Consider the following 24,152-nt stretch of genomic DNA (forward strand, 5'->3'; position numbering starts at 1 on the left):
CTTAACGTTTCATATGGTGAACTTGTTAGCAAACAGTTGCTTATTTTACACAGCAGTTGCAGAGCAATGCATTTGTTTGGAGTCGTGTTTGTGTACACTTGGCAAATATAAGTCAATTTTCACTCTCTGTTAGCTCTGTTTTTGGTCTCACCAACTCCTGAGGGAAATACCTAGCTCTTTAGCTGCTAAATGCTCTTTATCGGTGTTTTAAGCCCCCAACGTTCCACTGTGGTCTCCAGAACCGTGTCTATCAGCTGTTTGTTGTAGTATCATTATCAGAGCGGTGAGAGTGAACCAAAAAAGTAAAGTTACGGAAACAATGAGCTGAAAATCGCAATAAAGCTGTGAGCTGCTGATTTCCACTAGGAGCAATCCCTTTTCAGTTATTCCCAAAGTAGCTTAAATACTGTGAATATTTTATGATCCCGAGTGATGATTTTGGTTTGGTTGAACATAAACATGTTGTTTTTGGGTTAACTGATGCTGTTGCTTGAACGTGTGTCTAAAAAAAGCAAGAACCTCCCCAGTGTTAATATTTTCTTTGGACCCGTCCCTTGACTTAATATTAAACATAAGAAATGATGAAAATGTAGCCACTATCTCTCACTCTCTGTAGGATGGTGAAAATGAAACTCTCTGATGATGTTGTGATGATGATGAATGATCCATGTCTATTCTGTCTCTCAAAACTGACATATTGGTCCCACAAACTACTAGTTGAGTTTGATGTAAAAATAAATAAAATAAAGTCCTGTGACAGAGACAGGATGGTTGTCTTCTGCATATGACCAAACACAAACACCTTTATGACCCGTGGGCTTTTTGATGTACCTCTTTGAATTATCATGCCTTAAATTACTTTTTTTTTTTTTTTTTAAATAAATCTCACAAGGTAAAAATAAAATAAAAATCTGGAATGAGAAAAAGTTTAAAAGCCCTCCCCCGCACACCCAAACATTTCAGACTAACTTCCCTTCAGCAAAAAGAAAAAATACATACTGCAAATTTCCATTCAGTACCTTAAATAAATGAGTACCTGACATTGTGTATAAATAATGCATTATGCAGTGTCATTGTATGTTACATGTCAGGTTCAAAATTTCAAGATTTCATAACTGTCCAAACATATCCTAACCTTTGATCTCAACATTGGCGCATTGTGCCTCTCACATTCGAAAACAGATATAATATTGACATTTGGTGTGAGGACATTTAAAACAGATAAGACATTGGATTGGAGGTGTTCAAGACACGTTGCTGCTGCAGTTGTTGAGCACACATTGTTAGCAGAGGTTCGGCTCGATCAATGTGATCAGCAATGCACAGTCAGGTGTGTGGAGAAGCTCAGCGAGGCACAGGGACAGGGTTTATAAATAAACCAAATAAAGGACGGTGCTGTCAGTGGCCCTTGAGATGTGGCTTTGGAAGGGGTGGAAAGGCAGACGTTTATCCTGAAGAAACTAATAAAGCACTGTCTGTCAGCTGGGAGGTGAGGCAGCCCAGAATAGCATCATTAGAGAGAAGCAGTGCTCTGATCATGTCTCTGAGGGGAGATGACCACCACGCTGCACCACACATCCAGCTGAGACCACCAAGAAACATGCAGAGCGAGCAGGCTCACAATACAATCTGTTTCTGCAAACTGCAGCTCTCTGGCCCATGCAGGCTCTAAAATAGCAAAACACATATGGTGTTACACTCAACTGTCATGGTGATAATCTCCAAATAGAAAAAAGAATTCATCTTATCAAGCATCTTTTGTTGGATAATTATGTGTTAGCTTGCCAATGCTTTAATTACACCTCTCTCACACAAATAGTCCTCTCAAGACTGTGATGGCCACAGCCGTCTTAAAAAGTGGCAACCTCTTGCACTCACATTTATTTTTTCTTAACCCTCCTAACCCCCCAAAAGATAAAAAGCATGTATTGTTTAAAAGATCACCAAAGAAAAACCACTTACCCTAGAAAGAAGCTGAAAAAAACAAATTATTCATTGGAATGTCAAAATTCCGACCGTCCATGAATGTGTCTTGGTAGAACCCGCTGACATTGTGTAAAAACAAAGTTAAGCAAAAAACTAACCTGTGACTCCTCACAAAGACCTTTTACACAAGGATATTCTTCAACTTCTTAAATGTGACAGTATAACCAGAAGATTGCTGTGCGTCAAAGTCATTGTTATTGTTTCCTTGAATAGAAAATACAACATATCATTGATCTATTCCCAGGTTTATTGTTCTTGTCAGTGACAATGTCCAAATTGGATTACATTAAAAGTAATCTTTGTATTATGTGAACTCAATATTTGTGCTTGACTGTGTTTTTCTTAAGGTTTTGAGAAATTTAAATTATATTAGAAGATTGACACCACTCTCATGTTTGTAAGGTAAACATGAAGCTACAGCCAGTAGATGCAGCTTTTTTTTTAATCTTTGGACAGAGCCAGGTTAGCCTTTTCCCCTTGCTTCCCAGTGTTTTTCCATGAATTTCCATGGCTTTATTCACACTGGCAAGTTTGCTCGCTGGTTTGCTGTGCAAGGCTGCAGTTTCTTCCAAATACCAGGTGTTTTTCCAGCAGTCTTTAAGCTGATACCTTTTCAGAGCTGATGGGAGTCAGAAAAACTGCATGCTACTGCAGATATTAGGTACAAAGAAGAAACAGGAGCATTAAGGATGTGTGGATCTACTTTAGGCTCTTCCAGATTGCTGAGCTGTCCTTGAATGTGACAATGAGCAACTGGGGAGGGACGAGGTGGGGTCAAGCAGGAGTAAAAATAGTAGATTAGAAGTCAAACTGAACATGTCACATTCTTGATGAGCTGCATCCGACATGTTTCTTACACATGATTGAAGATGCTCGGATTTGCACTGTTTTTTATTTATTTATGGCTGATTAATGTTTAGAGGGGAGGGAGGAGGTGATTCAGTCTTGTGCCAACACTCTTCCCACAGAGCTACTTCACACCCAAATATGACATCAAATGATGAGAGGTACAGCTGCATCATTATCCTGTTTTTGATGAAATTTCAGCACACAGGTCTGCCTGAAACACATTTGTTTTGTTTCACATAACTTATTACAGCTATCTTTAATATATTTGACATGTTTTTAATATATTATTGTTTTTGATTATTGTTTATCAAGAGTTGAATGGTTGAGCACATCTGTCATCATAGTCTATAAATCAGACTATATATACCTCTCAGTTTATTAGGCCTACTAAACTACCTAAACGAATGCAGTCTAATCCAACAATCCTGCAATGAATCCTTCCTTATGAAGGTTATAATATTCAGTTTTTGATGAATATGTTTTAGAGAGGTGTTGATTCAACTGTATGTTGAGGATGTAGGATCTCTTACAAATGAAAAGTTAAAATCAGTAATAATAAAACACACTTTCTACGTTCAATCCACTTTGCAGCTACAGTCCTACCTGGTCTGGTATGATCAGTAATTAAGAATTCCAAAATGTTATTCCCATGGCCTAGGCTAGTCTGGAGCTGCTCCATAGACAATGAATAGGAGGCAGATTTTGTGGGCCCACAGGAATGTTTGTTTACATTTTCATACTCAATGAGCTTTATTCTCTTGTAGTGTTCTCAGTTCTGAAAGAGAAAATGTTCCCTTATACTAAGAACATGTTGGGGCCTGCGTGCTCTCTGTGTCATCTATAACATTTTTCCCATTTCATCGCTTATGGAGCAGTTAAAGACAGACGTTGTACTTGATGACATCACAAATTTACATTTTTACCACTCTAGTTTTTGGATTTGAGAGAGATGTTTTGTTTGCTAATAGTTTGTTTACTAATATTTATGGACTGTCTTAAACCATAGACAAAACCAAATTCTATGAATTTAGAAAAGGGACATGGTTCTCCTTTAAGGTGGCTAATGTTAGCAAATATTAGTAAACATAGTGCTCTGTAACAGACATTACTGGGCCTGTTCACTTAGTTAACCACTCTCCTTTCTTGTTACTACTGCAACATTTTGTTTTAGCATTTACCATCATCCCATAATTGTCACTTGTTACCATGGTGGCAGCTGTTCAACAGAAAAACCTACTCCTTACGTTCCTAACTACCTTTGTAACACTGCTAAAATAAGTGACATGTGTGACATGTTTCTGGGTTCAAACAGTCTGTATTTCAACTTGAAAAAGCTTTTAAGCATATTCTCTTTCTACTTTGATGGACACAATTTGTTCACCTGTCCTGTGTATGTCATATGCAGTTGAAAAGGTCAATAGATTCCTGCTTTTGGTTTGTGAAAGATCAATAAGGTAAATGGCAAAGGCCATGCATCCTGGAGGGGAGGCTCTTTGGTCCCTTACCCTCACTTAGACTGTCCAATAAAACACAATGGAGGGTAGGTTTTTTTTATTTTTATTTTTATTTTTTAAAGAAATCCAGATATCAAATGGGGGTAGGGGGGGAGCTGCAATAGTTTAATTCATTCCTCTGCCTGAGTGGTGGCTCATCTTTGGGTTTGAATTTGCCCCCATGTATAGGGGAACATCTCTAATTAGCACTTTGCCAGACTTCCTGACGCGTAGAGGCATAAAGCCACCTTCACAGGTCTTGGCAGCATCCTTTGACATACGAAGGAGGAAAAAATGCAAACCCAGTGTCACAGAGCAGCTCTGGACCACTTGGTACCTCCAAAACTCAATTTATTAGACAGAAATTACTTTAACGAGATACAGAATTTAAAGCTATAGTGCATAGTTTCTGTCTCCCCCATGAGGAATGTTAAGTAATGACAACAACACTGTTGGCGCATCCACATGATACAAGCCTTCTGTGATTGCGCACTTGCTCCTCCACGCAGTTGCTAGTATGCAAGGAGGACACGGAGGATTAAAAAAACATGATGGACTCTTCAGAAGAGGTAATTATCTTCACTCAAGCTTCTGTGTGGCAAAGTCACCGGACGACACAATCTTCTGACTATAGCCATACTGAGAAATACAGAGAGAGTTTTGTGGAGGTGAGATATACACAACAACAAAGGAAAGGTATTCCGAATTGACCCTAAATTGCTGTCGTAGAGTCCCAGCCCTGCAGCCTTATCTTCGGAGTCATAGATTCCTCCTGGGAGTGAGACTCTGACGTAAGATCTTGCAGCAACTAGTGCAATAAGTCGCATTGTCACGTGTCAAGCCATAGTAACTGCTGAGCTCCACACCAAGCAGATGGATACGAACCAATCCCAACAGGCACAGTGCTACTTTCCAAAAATTAATTGCTGGGCTCCTTCTCTGGGTTTCCTGAACCCACCCCGGAATTGTTTCAATGGGATCTGTCATTCAGTCTGTCCCCTATGGTTGGCTGGTGTTCAGATGATGCAGGTCTGAAAGGGCTGGTTTTGTATCACTGTGGCATTTGAGGCAGTGGATGCCTTGGTAAACACTTAGCACATGGCAACAGATGGTGGTGGGGAGCTCCAAGCTTCAGTGGGAGGTCTGGTGTTATAGCTCGAGATGATGGGGATGTGCTACCCATTCAATTTAAGGTGTGCTTTATCTCTTCCCCTCTTTTCCTCTTTAAAAAAATTATGAGCAGGCCATTTTTCATCTCTTCAATATCCTGGATGTAATCATATAGCATTACCTGTTCTATATTTTGACCAGTGCAGAGCTGCCATCCATTCATAAGGACACAATGTGTCACAATGTGGTCGTGGCCGATTTGAAGACCGTGTCAAAATAAATTAGCAGCAGATATAAATAGGACACGGAGATCATATCACAAAATTATAGCCAAATGTATGGTGATATGCAGTGCCCTTTCTGCTTCCAGAGAGCCACACTAACCCGTCTTACTTCGCCTCTGTCTTTTTATTGTGTCGTCATGGTGATGGGATTTCGTCTTAGTGTCTAATTAAAGAGAGAGCTTTAGATGTATTGACTATCTCAGATCATAGAACACCTCTCTCCCAATACCTTTCCTCGTGTCTTCATCAAACGGTCAATCTTTAATTAGAAATACACACATGCAGCCACAAAGAACATACAGAACACATGTGGATAGACACCAGTAGTATCAGAAACATTTAGTGAAACATTTAGTTATTATCGTTGATGTACTCACGCTTTGAGAGAGGATCCTTCCTTCTGTGATGGAAGTGTTGTGAAGACTTTCACAATTAAACTCTATGTGACTTTTGCTGACAGACACTTGTGTCAGTAAACAAGTTTGTTTGTTAAAATATATATCTCTGCAAGAGCGAAAATCACTAATTCATCCCAGAGTGTGTCAGCAATCAAAAATCAAGTTCTTAATTAAAAAACATAGTTTCCATAGTTACCGGCAGAATAGGAAAAGGATGAGCCAAAGCTTTCCAGTTTCAACATGGCTTTTCATGTCATGTTTTCCATGGCTCCTATTAGAGAGAACATTATGTGACTGTTAATCATGGCAGTGATGTTTAGGGACAGCATCACTTTTTTTTAAAATTGAGCTCATTCCTTAATTTGTTTTCAATACTTCAGACTATTTCTTTACTGAGACCTTTGGTAATAATTTGGGGTAACTGCACAGTCCAAGGTGCCATAAGAGAGGAAGGCTCTTGGTCAAAGCTGAGAGAAAAACACCAGTTATTGTCATGCAAATATAAACACAGTTATAAACACAGTCCTAATTGCCTCTAAACTACAATAAATAATGGCAGCTTGATGGCAGTATAGTCAAAAAGGAGACTTCAAAGCAGCAGGATTTTTTTCATTATTCTTAAATAAGGTGAGGCATGTTTGTGTGTCCTATTAGAAGGTGTATTACACTTTAATCTTTTACTCCACTTAGTTAATCTTTGCGCTACTCATACTCACAGTACTGCACTTAATCTAATAACTATTCTATATATCTATAAATATTTCCCAGAAGTACTTTTTTCCCAAGCTGCACATAATGTCCTACTGGCCTTATTTATAAATATAATTATAAGAGGTATTCTTAGAAAATTCAAAAGCTATATCTTGCCCAAGGCATAACCAAGATTTTGCAAACACATCAGGCAGGAGGGTCCTTTACTTGGCAATTGTGGCTGCTTAAAGCACAGGTTAATAATCCCAGAGTCTAAAGTCTGCACCGTTCCACGGATCGACTTCAGGTGACATTGTCTGACCTTGCATATTTGACATGGTTAATGGTCATTGAATTTGATTTTTCTAATCTAAGTTGATTACATTCCCTCTTCTCAGGGATGTCATTATACAGTACGAGCTTTGGGGTTTGTCATTAGTGTGGCCTGTCCTGTATGTTCAACACTTCACCTGTTACTGACGACCAGTGAGCTGCTCTGCAAAAGTAATGGAACAATGCCCTCTTGTGTCGGCTGATGTAGCAGCATGCTCGATCAACCAGATCAGGGGTCTTTTCTGCAAATTATGTTTATGTATAATACTCCTATAAGTCCTATCATTTTTGTATTGTTGCATTTCTTCAAGTGCATATTATGATCCACATGATGCACAAATATGTTGGTTGGTAAATACGGTTAGATTTATGATATATTTAGATTTTCTTGCCACAACATTTTGAATCCCATTAATCATGTTTATGAAAAGTTAGGGCAATTAAAACTATGGCCTCATGAAAAAGCACAAAAAATAAAAAAAATGTTGCAGCCACAATTTGGCTTCATGAAGTCCAAAACTAAGTTGTTGAAAACGTTCGGCTTCTAATGTCAGAGAAGAGTTTTTGAGGCATGAATGTGGGACAAAATTAGGATTCAGATCTCATCTATTCTGTCTCATCTTTTCAAAAAAGGTTTGAAAAAAGCCTTTGCAAACCAGTATTTTGCAGCATTTTTTTCGAAAAAAAGGAACTGGAAACCTGCATCATTGTTGTGTGAGAGTACACTGCGATATTATATAGAGTTCCATGTCTACATAGTAAATGTAAATTAAACAATCCTGATGTCATACAAATGTCTAATAAACTGGGTTGTTTAACAATATGCCACCACCATAGAAATAAAATGGGATGGAATTAAACTTCTCATGCTGAAATGAAGGGAGCCACTATGTGGGGAGCACTTAGTGGATATTGCAAACCAGCAAAATGAAAAACTACATTTGGTCAGTCCTTTTTTCCAGTTAAAGGCCCACAGGTTTGAAACACCATGCCATTAGAAATAAAAACATTAACAGATTTTTCTAAGGCAAAACTATGGCTTAAACAAAGGCAAATCTGTGAACACATGGGTTAGTATACATATTTTCATTTCTTTTTGCGATTCTTAATCGTCGTTTTCAGTCTTAATAGCTGTTTTTTTTTGTTTGTTTTTTCATTGTTGTTTTGAATTACTGTTTGCAGCGGCCGTTTGTCTATGTCTGTTCTATTGTGAACCTCTATGCCTGTATTAGACTGTGGTATTATGTGTTTTATTTATTAAAAACCAAACCAGGGACAAGGTTTACAAATTAGCTACGGCTAGAAGTCCCATATGCACTTCATCGGTTGCTCTTCATTTCATTGTAACAATACCTACATTTATTGTCCCTGTCAAAAATATGAATAAAATAAATGAAATTTGTAGTTACCACTGTGCTAGGATTTGGTAGTTAATTGATTGAAATTCTTTATTTTAGCATACTGGCAAATTTTCTCTTGAATACAAAATTACTCACATTAAACAATGAAGTCCAAGAATGATGAAATCAGGCTGAAAACTAGTAAGAGTCTACTACATCTATAATGATGTTCTATAGAATTTAACAAACATGGGCATCCAGATAGCTCAGTTGGTAGAGCGGGCGCCCATATATAGAAGTTTACTCCTCAACGCAGGGGGCCGGGGTTTGACTCGGACCTGCGGCCCTTTGCTGCATGTCATTCTCCCCTTTCATGTCTTCAGCTGTCCTGTCAATTAAAGGCCTAAAATGCCCCAAAAAAATCTTTAAAAAAAAGAATTTAACAAACATAAGCAAATAGCTAAACGGTCTCCAATTTGCCTCTAACTTGGTTTTAAAATGGTTTTATATCTATACATATGGTAGAATTCTTCCTAAAACATAGAAGATCATAACATGTTTAAATAAAAATTAAAACAAGAATTTCATCAAATATTAGATTTATGAGGTTTTTGTATCACAGCCACTATTGTACAATGATATGACAATAAGGGGTAAAAGAGAGCCAGACAAAGGTGGCCAAATAAGTCGATCACTGATGCAATATTTCTCAAGATTAAACTTGAAAAGGTTACGACCTGGTTGTCCTAATGACCCAGTCACTGGTTCATCTAGTGAACTTTTTTTTCAGCATATTGTGTCCAGTTATTAGTGATGGAAAGTGTCAGACACATACCCTTATCAGTTCTCCGTCCAACAAACATTTGATAGATAGCTGGGCTGGAAAAGTGATAAGGAGATGTGCTTGACAACATTATAACCTGAACAACATGTTGTAATAAAGCAATAATGAAAAACATAAACTGACCTTAGCAAAGGTCAATGAAAAATAAAAATAAAAACACATTATAAAACGTCTCACTCAGTCTTCATATTATCACCCCAAAATGGTCATCCGAAACGTTAATGAAGGGTTTTTTTCTGTCCACAATTAAACGTCGATGAACACAAGTGTCCTCAGAGGAAGCAGATCGCTGCATCACTTCATCATCAGAACCAAAATTCCGTCCAGCTGCAGTCTCTGTCCACTCATGTTAGCGCAGCTCAGTGTCCATTCAGCATACATCTGCATCCAACAGGCCAAAGTAACTTTGAGGACACGTCCCATGAGCCGTTTTATGTCAGTCTGGCCCCACCTCATCCCTGCTGCTGTCCTGTCTCTTACTGGTCGAAAATGAGTACTGAGATTATCTCTTCACTCCCTGGTCTGTGCTTTGTCAAGTCATTGCGACGCAAGGGGACTTTCTCTGTCCCAGGAAAGGATGATATTAGTAATTCCTGTTATATATTATAGTCCTTAGTGGTTAGAGCTGTTACATTAAAATGCTACTTAAAGCATCATTAATAATAATCCAATAGTATGATATAAATAATACAGAGCCCGACTGATTTTATCGGCTGATATTGGCCTATCACAGACATATCAGTATCTATCAATTTCGGCATATATGTTGTCCAATATTTGCCGATATGAAAACTTTTTTACAGAACATATAATGCAGAAAACAATGCTTGGGGTGATTTAGAAATGGTGTCATTCTGTTTAACAGAGCATGGTCAGCAATTGACTGATGATGAACATATGATATTGATATTGATTTTAGAGGCAAAAATTCCCTGATTACGGACATGGCGGTCAATATAGCAAATTTTTGAGCTGGAAGGAAAATGACCTTTTCTATGTGGATTGTGCTCCGATTTTACACCAATATGACTATGCAAAGGTAATCAGAAGGCTGCTTTCCTAATCAAATAACTCTATTAAAGAATATTTAACATTATACTAAAACATTGTCAAACTATTCTAGAAATGAACACTAAAATAAAATATAAATAAGTTAGTGCAGGTCTCAAATCCAGTATTGATCGGCCTTTTAATATATAATAATATAAACTCACTGAAGGGGACCATTTTGCCCAACAAGTACTTGTAACAGAGTATGGCTACACTGTGGTAGTACTACTTTTACTTACGTAAAACATCTGAATACCTCTTCCACCACTGTCAATATCAATATAGTAATTGACACACATTTGTAATAATAATCAAATTAGGTGAAATATAAGTAGAAACTACACAGGGAATCTGTGAAGAAACTTGATTCAATCAAGTTTAAATCCAAATTGCTGTACATCAGAAATAAATTATTAACTGAGGTTCATTTTTTATTATTTCAAAAGCAGCCAGCTTCATCTGTGAAACTGGTATTAAGACATCAGTACATATTAGTTATTAGTCTCCTGTCTTTAAAAATGAGCAGTAAGTTGTTTTTTGTGTCAAGGTATCACATTACTATGCCTAGCACATTGTTAGGAATAGTCTCTTCAAAGTTTGGTGGTCGCCTTTCATTGCAACACAGTCTTTTAAATGAGAATCAAACAGGATGGCTTCACATCTAGTACACTGACACCCTCTGACCCTTCTGCCTGTTATCTATAGTCTCTCATGGGCATGCAGTTGGCAGAGGAAGGACAGCAGACGTCTCTGTATGCTTTGGTGTTGGTTATCTCTGCCTAGTTCCTCCCCTCGGTGTGAAAAGTCCCGTGCAAATAAAACACGGCTGGCTTGCTTTCTGATCCAGTTCCGGATTTCTTCTCCACACCAGCCGCCAACAGCAGTCACACGGATGAGGGGAGATCTGCCAAGCATCTCCTCTGCAGTGCTCTGCTCTCCTCTGGGATTAGCTGCACTGCATTCCCACCATCAGCAGCACTGGGGCCATCATACGCACGCACGCACGCACGCACGCACGCACACACACACACACACACACACACACACACACACACACACATACAATCACACACACACACACACACACACACAATGCAGTGTAGGCAGGGTCGGGGGCGTCTATACAAACAAACAAACACACACACACACACACACACACACACACACACACACACCAAAATTCTCTCTGTCTCTGTCTTTCTGTCTCCCGCAGACTCACACCAGTCTAGTTTAACCTTTTCTGTCTCAGTGACTGACACACACACACACACACACACACACACACACACACACACACACACACACACACACACACACACACACACACACACACACACACACACACAGTACTAAGTACTAAATCAGTACTACTAGTTTTTAAAGGTTGTGGTTTTGTTGCATCCTTCCCACAATGACAGGACAGAGACCCTCTCCTCTCACCCGCCCTGGGGACGATGGATCAGATTGTATGAACAAGAGGTCAGTGCACACATCATCACATATCGCTGAAAGGCTGCAGGACTGCAATGCAAAGCAAAATCTTCCATTTCTGGAGTCAAACTACACACAGCCACTGCTGAATTGTAAAGCTATGTTAACTTATTTTGAAGTAAGAGAATTGCACTTATTTGTATAGCCATAATAGATAGTGCTTCATTTGCAAAAGGAGCTGCAAAAAATGTCACGTATGTCTGTAATCTCTAGAGAAATGTTATTAGAACCAAAAGCAAAGGCCGGAAACTTCTTGATTCCCAGCACATTTACTGAAATAAATTAGCTCCACATCCAACCACTACCACCATCTATCACTTATCTTCCCTGTCTCTTCCTCAGCCACTCTAAAGACTTCACATCCCAACGGTAACCCTGCTGCATCCTCCTGGGTCATGATTGCATATTGTTACAGTAAACAATGATAGATGATTAGCCTGAGACATGGCGGAGGTGGATTTCCACTGCGTTATTTTGTCTGCAAACAAAAGAGGAACTCAGTTTAGTGGAGGCTTGATTAGACTTTTCCTTGGGAGACCAGGTAATTCCCACTAATGATGAGAAATAACAGGGGGAGCTTGGTGATTGGCTGACTGTGGGAAAATGTCTTCATGGTAAAAGAAGCTTGCTTTCAACATTCACACAGATGCCGCTGATCAATGTGACAATGTGAAAATTAAAAGTACCAGCCTTGTGATTAATTTGGCAGGAAACACAGCATAGTCTTGGGTACATGAACACAGCCTGTGAACAGTCCTGCAGCATTGCTTGATGCTCCAAAATACAGTACAGTGCACATCAGTGGCTCAAACTAATCTCCAGCAGAGGGCACCATGGATGCTTTCTATTTATAGTAGTTGACTAAGATTTCTAAAGGGGATTAGAGGCTTTCTTTCAGGATAAAAAAAGGCTCTCTGACTGAGTACTAACAGGAGACCGTGCATCAGCCATTTATCAATTCCTGAGAATTAAGCAACAGTGATAATTGTAGGTTATTAACATCACATCACCGCGAATGGTTTTAGCATGTTTTTTGTTTCATAGTGTTCACCTAACACTATAGCAGCATTATCTGATTTGATCATTTTATGGGCTGCCAGGTGAGATGCTGTTACATGCATTTGCTTCTGATAATACTGTAGCATTGAATGGGTAAGATTAGTTAACTGGTAGCTGAATGTGCCATACACGGTGCTGGCATCTAATACACATATCTCACATCTCTGAGAAGACTTTTGCCTAAACCATTTTTGGCAGCACTAAACTTGACTCAGTTGCTATGGATACAGATGATGTTTTCTTTTTTCTACCTTTTTTTCTATCTGTGTCCATGACAACAAAATGGCTGTTACAAGAAATGGTATGCATTTTAAGAAGCCAGAAAGAGAGTGGTGTGTGTGTGTGTGTGTGTGTGTGTGTGTGTGGGGGGGGTTAACAAAGGTGAGGAATACACTTTGCTAATCATACTGTATTTGTTTTTTTCTCCCACACCAATGTGACCCTTATATGTGTTCAGAAAACATAACAGATTTGTAATTCATAAAAATATGACACCATTTATTGTTAACTACATGCTTATTTTTTTGTAATTTTACAAGCATTTTACACTGATCTGGGAGACAGATCATGGTCAAATCAGAAACATACATACATGTGTACTGATAAACTGACTTGTCACACAATGAATGGAGCTCACCAGCGGCCTAAAGGCAGCATGAAGGCGGATAGAAGTGGGAGGGTTGGATAGCCCTGATGAAGGCCAATGGCTGTTTTTTCTCTTTTGTTTGTTTGTTTGTTTGTTTGTTTGTTTGTTTGTAAAGGGTCACCAATGAAGATGAACATATTTAATTATTCATCCAAAACAAAAGAATCTTAATTGTTCACCACTTTTGTAGAAAATAAAAGTCAAAACTGTCACATCCAAAAAACGTTTTAATTGTTATATTTTCTTCATAAATATGTCTCTTATTCAATAAACACTGATAAGAGTTAGGTTTAATTTGATTTGATTGAAGCAGTGTGTACAAAAAGGAGAAAACACATTATAATGTAGTTGTAAGCAAATATAAGGCAACTAGACATGTATGAAAGAATTAAGACAGGCTTTATGCATTGTAAGGGTTTGCTCATGTGTTATCATATTATAATATATTTACAACTATGTTATAATGTGTTATCTATTAACTATTCACTAACTGTTTATGGATGACACAGTTATGGACAGTTATTGGCTGATGCCTACGAAGACCTGCTCCTTCTGCATGACCAGTAGATGGCAGCGTCAAGTCAACCATCAGCCGGGTAGGAGCTGCGTGGCCACCAGGCTCATTATTAGCACATGATGAGGCTGCACTTCTTGAAAGAAGCAGAATACTAGATGAATATTTAAGAGGGCTATAAGAAACAAACTTAGTAGCAACAAATTCAACACAAGTGGACATTCAAGGTTATTGTGAAAAAAGAAAACCAGCCCTGACGCAGCAGCAGCTTCTATATTCATCATGGATTCAATTATAGATGGCTTTAAGGTTATGTGTTATGAATGTTGTTCATTAGAACAACATCACACCTCATCTTCAAAGGAAATGTCACTGCCAGTTTGTTGTGACCTCCTTCACGGTGTTTTCAGTTATGTACTAGGTTTTTCAGCTGATTTCAACAAAAGGTTTTGGACATGCTTACATCAGAGAGCATAAAAACAAGTCAGTAGTGTCAGTAGTGTTCAGAGCATGTAATAATGATACATGATACACATATATACTTTAAAATCATCATAAAGAAGAATGGCATTTAAATGATTCAAATAATACAAAGAATACAAATAATAACAAAAATGGAGGCCAATCAGGAGAAAGACGTGTTAAGAGCGCCAAAGCTTATACAATAAATGAAGCATACAGCATCTGTTATGAAATGCTTTCTACAAGAAGAACAAAATTGATGTGTTTAGTTCTTTTAACTCTAATAAAACATGACATTTATTTGTGCTGAGCAAATAAAATAATTCTGCAGTGTCACATTTACTGTTAATTATGCCTTCTCTACTGACTTCAAATAAACAAGGTTGTCCTGCTAAACGGACTTTGCTGAGTAAATGATTGTAGATCATATTGCACACATCAAATCAAAATATCAAAATATGGGAACTGTTAAAAGGTTGAACCGATAATGGCATCATATAACCAGCACAAATATGCAAATTTGAGCTACATGCCTTGTACATCAAACAATACTGGGTCTGAGGCAGCCAGGAAGTGAGAAATGTGGGCAAACAAATAATTATACCAGTTTGTTCCTGGGTATGAGCTTGATTTGGGATGCTTGTTTCACTTAAATTATCATTTCCAGATTGATGACAGCAGAAGTTTAATTTATTGCTAGTCATGACACATTACCACATTAAAAGTGAAGGTGGGAAAACACACACACACACACACACACACACACACACACACACACACACACACACACACACACACACACACACACACACACACACACACACACACACACACACACACACACACACACACACACACAGAAAGGCATTTATACAAAATACTGCAGTGAAAAGGGAGAGAAAAGGAGGTATCAAAGATCACAACCTCAAATATCAACTCTGCACAGTGTTTCCAAGTCTTGTTGCTATGGAGATTGCATCCTACTGCAGGTGTGAGTAACGACAGAGGAAGTCAACTGTGCTTCCCTCTTTGTGTCTCTTTCTGTATCTTACATGGCCCTCGCTGCATGTGTGAGCGCATGTGAGTGTGTTTCCATCTCAGACGTGCTAATAAACATCCTTGAAGATGAACGTTGAGCTACGTGTAAATTTGCCATGCAATTTTTAAACTCCCTATGATATGTGTGTTCATTACAGATAGATCACAATTAAAGGCTTCATTGTCCACAAATCTCGACATATTTTCTTCTCTGCCATTGTGTCGGGAAGTTCTCTCAAAAAGGCGACAATGGAGGACCTCTGAACTGTGCAAATGTAATTAGCCCTCAGGCAGGTTGTGCACAGTGTAGGCTGAAATAAATAGATGCATGCGTCCAAATACTGCTAGGGAGATCTCCAGTGAACCGAGATGGCATTGCTTTGCGTCAATGCTGTTGGAAGAAATCCAGTCTGAAAAGTCAAAACAGATCTGACCTGGCAAGATGTGATATGTGTGGCACTTGTTTTTAGGATGTGTGTCTAACAAAGAAATATAACAAAAACCACAACATCATTGACTATTTACAGTGATCAGTACAGTGACAGTCTTTACCACTTTATCTCTTCTCCTGCTCAAGTGATCAATGCCAAAGCCCTAGATTAATCACTTAGTCCATCAACAGAAAATGTATCATCTATTTTGATAATCTATTAATTGTTGTGGTCATATTTCCAGCAAAAAAACACTAAAATAAACAACTAAAACTGTCATTTGCTCAGTTGAGAGGATTTGCTGCTTTTCTGTGTCTAATAAACTGAATATATTTGGTTTTTAGACTGTTGGTCGGACACATGAAGAGCTCTGAGAGATTGTGATAGGCATTTCCACCACTTTCTAACATTTCATAGATCAAATGACTAAAATAAAAATAATTACAGTAATTATTAGTTGCCGCCCTATAACAAGTTATTAGAGATAGTCTCTGTCATTTGAGTAATTTTACAGCTACAATGCACAAAACGAAACAGTATTTTTTTTCTCCACAAAAATTACACCCTCACATTGACTTGTCCAATTCTATCAGATTTGGAGCTGTTGTTATGCACTGCAGGCGGCTGATGCTCGGCTTCCTTGTGGCTTTGTGGCTTTGAGTCTAACCGAGGCAGACTGAGAGAGGCTTATTAATCCCAGGGCTGCAGCTTTACTCTGAAGGCCACAATCAGGAAAAAAAAATTCACTCACTGTGTGACATAAATAGACTTCTAATGTTGATCATCTAAATATAAAGGATGGAGTGCAGACGATAAGATCCAGCATACTTGATCCAGCAGTGTTCTTAACAGGGACTGACATTTTCACAGTTCACGGCTCAATCACTCGTTGCAAGCCTTGGTGAGCCTGCACATTTATATTACGATGCATAAAAGTTCACCCAAGTGTCCACATTTGTTCATAACTGCATTTTGAAGTACAGATAAAAGCTAAAAATAACCATCTGCAGCGAGAGAGCACAAGAAAGTTTCTACTTCCACGATTACTGCTTCTAAAAACAAGTGCAACAAGAAGGTAACGAAGATGAAGAGGAGCAAGGAGGAAAAAGAATGATTCATTTACAGTATTTCATGATTGTCATCATGATTAAAACCCTTTGTTTTGTCACGTTTCCTGTAAATGGCCCTTAAAAAAACCTAGACAAATGAATGACAAATTAAACACCTAATGATCTGTATCTCATTAGCAGAAGAAAAGGGCAGCAGTTTGATAAACAAATATCAATCAGAGATGTCAAACCGATGATTTTGGCAGGTACAGTTTTAACTCAGTGGATTTTGGTGTGAGAGGGTCATTCCTCATCACTATTATGTTGGTTGTCATGTAAAATCACCAAGACCAACCACAAATGCCTGTAACCGACACACTCGACAGGAGGAACGCTCCAGCAAAATGAATTGACATGTAGTGACCAAACGGAATGGACAAACATGCTTACATATATCAGATGAAAGGATAAGGCTGCTGTCTTTATTTTATTTATTGTGAACAAATCCCATGAAAAGACCGAAAACAACAATGCATTAGTCCATCTTTCAAAAAACTTTCTGACTTCCCCAACTTGTATATGGCTCTCTCCCTGAGGCCATTGTTTTCGACTAAAGATGTAAATCATTAAAAACAGGTCACAAATATATAGTTTCTTTATAAAAAAAAAAGGGCTCAGTAGTTTAGTAAAACAGCTGGGCACTGTAGTTTTTAGCAAACATTGCTCAAACTGGAGGAATGGAGTATTTGTAGGGGACTATTTCAAGATGTGTATTAATATACATTTATTGCTCTAGTGAGTATTTACAGCAGCAGGCCGGTGTATGTGAGATTTACTCAGAATAAACTACAGCTCCCATGTTCATAATTAAGGATTTAGGTGGGTTGTCATCTTCAATGTGGAAAAACAAAGGGACACCTTTGCAGCGGCCCGATGCCCGGGAGACATAAATCAAGCGAAGGGTCTGGGGGTCCTGTGGGTTATAAAAAAGTTATTTTGTTTGAGTCATCTGGCAAAATACCTCTCTATTCAGGCACAAGTAACTGAAGAGACAAAAATGCTGAGGAAATGAATTAATGCATCGTCGTTTCACGGTCATTTAATTGACAGTTCATCTGATTAAATTCAAGTATTTGATTAAATTCAACATTAAAACAATGAGTACATGCAATTATAGATCTTCCTAAAGTCATGGCCAGAAGATGTCTCTCGTACCTAGAAGGATAAATTCAGGTTAAAATTTTAAAATGTTTGGGTTTTTTAAAGAATGGTTTGTTTACCTTTTGTTGGAATACTTAAATTTAAGTTTGGCCGTTTGTGTCTTATAGTTGAGGGTAAGGTTTTTATTACTGACCATAACTGTTGTGGGATCTATAATTTATGGATAACATTAACTAGGCCTACACATAGCACTGTGTGTTAATGACATGACAATGACTTTACCAAATTGTAAGTAGCTCTTTCAGGTATTATGCACATCTGTTTACCCCAGCATTTGAAAAAGTTACAAAAAAACAATACATTCAAGTTCATGAAGTGAGTCACAACAATAACCATCAAACATACTTAGGACACACAATGTAACAAAGCTTTAAACCTGCAATAACTGATTTATTTTGTCCACTTGGAGGCAGCAGATTCAGCTGATGACTCTTTAGGTTCATCAGACAACTTTCACATTGACACACTGTTTTCACATTGTCATTTCATACAAAAATATCGATTGTAGCCCCTGTAAAGTTGTCTTTCCCCAAAATTGTTGGAGTGCATACCTCATAAAGGCACCAGTAGCCATTCCCAGTCATCACAGGTAAAAAGTAACTAAGTACATTTATTCAAGTGTAGTATATTGAGACTGCCTTAACTACACTGCAGTTCAGAGGGAAATATACTTTTTACTACACTACATCCGTAGTTACTTTGCATGTTAAGACTGTGCATTTCATTAAAACAGAAAGCTCAAAATGATGTCATAGTTATTAAGTAAACTAACCAACAGTTAATTACAACACAACACTCAATATACAGCTCTTGACTACAACATTGAAATGCTGCTTACATTTTGATGCATCAGTAATAATCAGTTATAACTATAAATATAATAGTGTAACACTGAAAGGAGCCATTCTGCATTATAAATACTTTTACTTTTGACTAATACATAATATAATATAACATAATTTTACTGACTGTACTTTTACTGCAGTAAGATTTTCAGTAAGGTAGTGCTTACGTAAATGATCTAGTGAGTACTTATTTTCCCACTGCCAGTGATATATATATATATATATATATATATATATATATATATATATATATATATATATATATATATATATATATATATATATATATATATATTATTACATCTATTGAACTATTGAATACAAAATAATATGATATTAAAGTTTGGTTATATTGCCTGGCCCTGTGGTTCTAGGAGTAGCACTTGCTTGCCCAGGCTTTGACTAAGGGCCCATTTTGGTAATAAACCAAGAGGCAGGCTAACAGTGTAAAGTTGATTGATGCTATCTATGACTGAAAGAGGGATTACAGTACTGAATATTTTGTGCTCCCTCACCCTTCAAATGAGTCGCTTAACATGGACTCTGGGTCTTGCGATAGACTGTGTCTCCCTGACTTCTGGCACAGACAGTTGTGCTTTTTGGACAGGAAGGCAGGTATGTCAACCTTACAGGGCACACAGTCCTCCACAAGGACCCACTCAAGTTTTAACTCGTCGATTCAAACGTGGTGTAGTATATGAATTAGAGTAGGGTGTGCACAAAATACGGGACATATCCTTTTCCTTGAAATCTGCGCTATCACCCAGACAAGAAAAAGACCAACACACTGAAGAAGCTTGAAGATGGGTTCATGCTGGGTTGGGCGATGGGGTGTTGAAGGAGTCGTTGATGCACTGCAACAGCTGAGCTAATAGCATGTTTATTGAGAGCACTCGTCAACAGTGGTATAACCTTGCCTGGGCCTGGTGTGCACTGGGCTGTAGTGTAAGCGATGGCACTCTGCCAGGATCTGACCATTAAGGCTCATTAGTCCCTAATGATAGCCCTGATGATAGGCACTCTGAAAGGAGCCAGCCAATGAGAAGGTCAGTGTATATATGGATCCTAATTTGACCTCACTAACCCAGTTAATAATCTGTCATCCTTAGATTTAATTTAGCAGTGATTGAGTGCTGCAGAGACCATATTGGCAATAACCCCTGCGGGCCGCTTCATTCCAGATGAAACCTGTGCCTGCCACCCGTTATGGCACAGCTGTCTCCTGTGCCCATTTCATTTAGGCAGTGGATACAGTCTGGTGCTTGGGCTATGTACCTGCAATTTCAGTTTGTTTCTCATGTTAGTCTTCCACTTGCAGTTACAGTCTTTCAAACACCCAAATCCAAAATATAACTTTTAGAAACTAAAACTCACAATGTGTGGTACCATATCAGGTCAACATTTTGGTCTCAGTGTGTTTTATTTTCAGTGAATCATGTTGGTGTAAATTACACTATTCTTTGTGGATGCACCATAAACCAGAGTTTTTGCTTATCTGAAAATTAAACGGATGGTGCTAAATGAAAAGTCAGAGGATCACCAAAGTCATTAGGATACATTTTCTCTGATCCATGAATTAAATTTGTGCCAATCCATCCAGTAGATGTAATAAGAAAAGTCACAGGGTCATCAAAATCATGAGAATTCATCCTCTAGAAACCTTGAATATCTGCAGCAAATTCCATTTGTGGTGCTAGAAGAAAGTCATGGGTTCAATAAAGTCAGCAGGATTTATCCTCTAGGGACCATGAGGAAGTAATGAGGCGGCTTTAACGCCACATGAAGTATGAAATTAGACAACATCAACAATTTTCAGTCTCTGCTTGAGCCAGCGAGCAGAGAGAAGACATAACGGGGTATGGGTGTGTAAAATAAGAGAACATGCACATGCAGGAGAAAGGGACTGATTATGTAATAGAGGGACTTGTTTACGTATCCCCTATGATTTCATTTTAGCTGAAGAAAGACACCCTGCCTTTGCTGCTCTTCTTGGGCTCTGCCACATTGCATTAATGTCTTTGTTCATAGTGACTGGTAATTGGCCTACTTTGAGGCAAGCGTTTGTGTCTCATGTAGAATTGTACAGTAGGGAAAACAGATAGAAACCACTGTCTGAAGATTTCACTTAAGTGGAAGTGCAAACACAAAAATATAGTAATGAAAAATGCCAGAGGAAAACAACTTTTGAACCTGTGGAGAACCACAGCTGCTCCGGTTCATACTGCATTGACTAGAGGCTTGCAACAGTAAAGTGTGTCCATTTGGGAAGATGGTGTCAATCTTTCTTTTTAAATGGAATAATCTTTATAGCTATAAATAGCTAACTTGCTAAATTGCCACCAACTGTATAGTGTCTTATTAGTCTTGTAAAATTCATGTTAAACCAAAAAAACTAAATATTCTTTAACTATCCCCAGAAATACATCATCCTGCTTTTTCAGAATTGGCGATTTCATTTCACACTTGTTTTAATGTTTTTCGTACAAATGCACATCATTTTGTGAAAAAAGGAAAATAAAATGACGTCTTGTTGTATGATGAAGTGAAAGTTAGTGTCTTGTATTACGGTTATTAATATTATAAAGACTCTCAACAACCGACAAATTGTTAATCACATAACAAATATTACATCCAGATAATGGCGTACATCAGACAGGTCAACTATCTACCTGGCCCCATACTTACCTACATTTATTTTAGCGACAGTAGTTCAAAGTACATTCTCTCTCATCACGATCATTCTCAAGCATATTGAAATTTTCAAGGTACACGCACCTTGCAGAAAACACAGTTAAGCTGACTGTGACATGTGTGAAATTCAATTACAGACCTGCTGTGGATGCATTCTGTGTAACCCAGGGAGATTGGAGGAAGCGGCAGCCAGGTGGCGACCCTGTAGGCAGCATCGAGCACAAATCACAATGGCCTGGGCTGCTGCCAAGAGCTGGGATTCTGCCATCACACAGCCCACCAACACTCCAAGAGCAGCTCATGGTCACTCATCACAGACACTCTCCACGCGTATCTCTCTCAGTGCACTCAGGTCAGTAGAAAGGGAATGCAATACACATTGTTGGCCACTTTGCTCTATAATTCATGTCCTGCTCCTAAAATAGAGTACTAGAACAGTACACACTGCTTCATCGGTGGCTGCAAAAATAGAATCATGCATGTGGAGTAAAAAGCTGCCTGTTTTCAGATGGAATGGGATTCTATTCATGTTCACATGTATACTTTTGTAATTTGGATTGTCTATATTGTAATTGTATTATGTTGGTCTATTCTGTACATCTATTGCACGTCTGTCGGTCCTAGGAGAGGGATCCCTACTCATTTGCTCTTCCTGTCCTTTTAAGGGGTTTGTTTGAGGAGTTTTTTTCTTATTTGAAGTGACTGTCTAAAGGGACAGAGCGTGTCGTAGGCTTAACAGATTGTAAAGCCCCCTGATTTGTGATATTGGGCTCTATAGATTGATTGATTGATATCTTTTATTTTGAACATGTAAATAAAATAAAACATCAGAAAAAAAATAGTAGGTAAAATTGACTTAACTATATTAACACATTAGAGATGACTGTGGTTTATAATGTTGAGGATATGATGTATACAGTGACATTGTGCTTCAATACGTGGTACGTAGGTTTACTAAGCAGTCTGTTTTCATCTCTGTACACAACCAGAAATCATGTCAAAGTTGGATTGGCTGATGTCAGAGATCTTTGAGTCTTTGAGCTAGAGTCCAAGTCAAGTGTCAATTATTTGAGCTAAAGTCCGAATATTAAGCATTCAGCACTTCTTTTGTGTGGGCCTTGTTGAATGAAGTTTGTAAAGCCAAAGCTTCAGCTGAATGCCACAGCAGCTGCTGGTGCAGTTGCCATGTTTGTTGTCCTCGCTCACGTGTGGCCGTGCGCATCAGATATGTTACGTATTACGTGTTACATGGGTAGGTTATAGGTTAAGCAGGGAGGGGAATAACATTAAGCTCCTCAGACGTTTCCTAAAAATAAAGATTGTTCACGAGTCCCGAGTTGAGTCTGAAGTCTTTTGAGGATGAGTCTCAAGTCAAGTCTGAAGTCACTGTGTGTGCGACTCGAGTCTGAGTCTCAAACTCGAGTCCCCATCTCTGGCTGATGTGAGGGTAAACTTTAAATAGAAGTGAAATCTTTCTGTTCTGTGAAGGCTCAACCAGGCAGACATGAACTCTGCATGTACACAAGTCCAGACTTCCTACATGACATTCCTACATGTGACCAAGATGCTGTGGCCCCTGGGGATCCTGGAACATCTCTGTGGCACAACAGTTGTAAGTGATGGGAGTGTCAGCGAACAACACAAAAGGCCACAACCAGCTCCGATAATAAGATGAAAAGCAAAGTATTTGTCCTGAAAATTTTACTTGTTAAACACATATTATTTGAAGGTTAGATATTGCGTGCCATGGTCAGTAGTATCACTACCGCACATAATGCATCCAGTGTCTGGTGGGTCCAGTTTCTTCCAGTCCCCCACTCATGAGCTGTGAGTGGCAGGCCGGCTAACCGATCTTGACACAGAAGAATCAGTCTGAGTTGAGAGGGAGCAGCCGTGGGAGCAATGCCTGCCTGCCACATTGGGGACCGTCAGCAAGACATGTCAGCCTATATTCCGGTTAAAGTCTCAAAACTGTGTTGTACTGTACTGCAACCCAGCGAGGAATTGCAAAACAAAGAAACAAACAGAAAATAAACACATTTCTGCAGTATGTTAATGTAATGGCAGAAAAAAAGGATGTTTGCACAGCCTCCAATTCAACCACAGATGTTCTCTTTCAAGATTGTTGTCATTCATCAAAATGAACATTTATGCATTCAAACATTCATTCAGTGGGCCCTCATCCCTTGAGTGGGCTGCCCAAGTGCTCCTAAAAGTGCTCTCTGGGTAGGTCAAGTGCTACTTTGATGCAACCTGAAGGGTATAAATTGACCATAACCCACTACTACTTTCAAAATGTCCCTCTTGTATATGTTGTAGCTGAAGGCT

Source organism: Sander vitreus, chromosome 8 (assembly GCF_031162955.1).
Source record: "Sander vitreus isolate 19-12246 chromosome 8, sanVit1, whole genome shotgun sequence".
In the NCBI taxonomy this organism is placed as follows: Eukaryota; Metazoa; Chordata; class Actinopteri; order Perciformes; family Percidae; genus Sander; species Sander vitreus.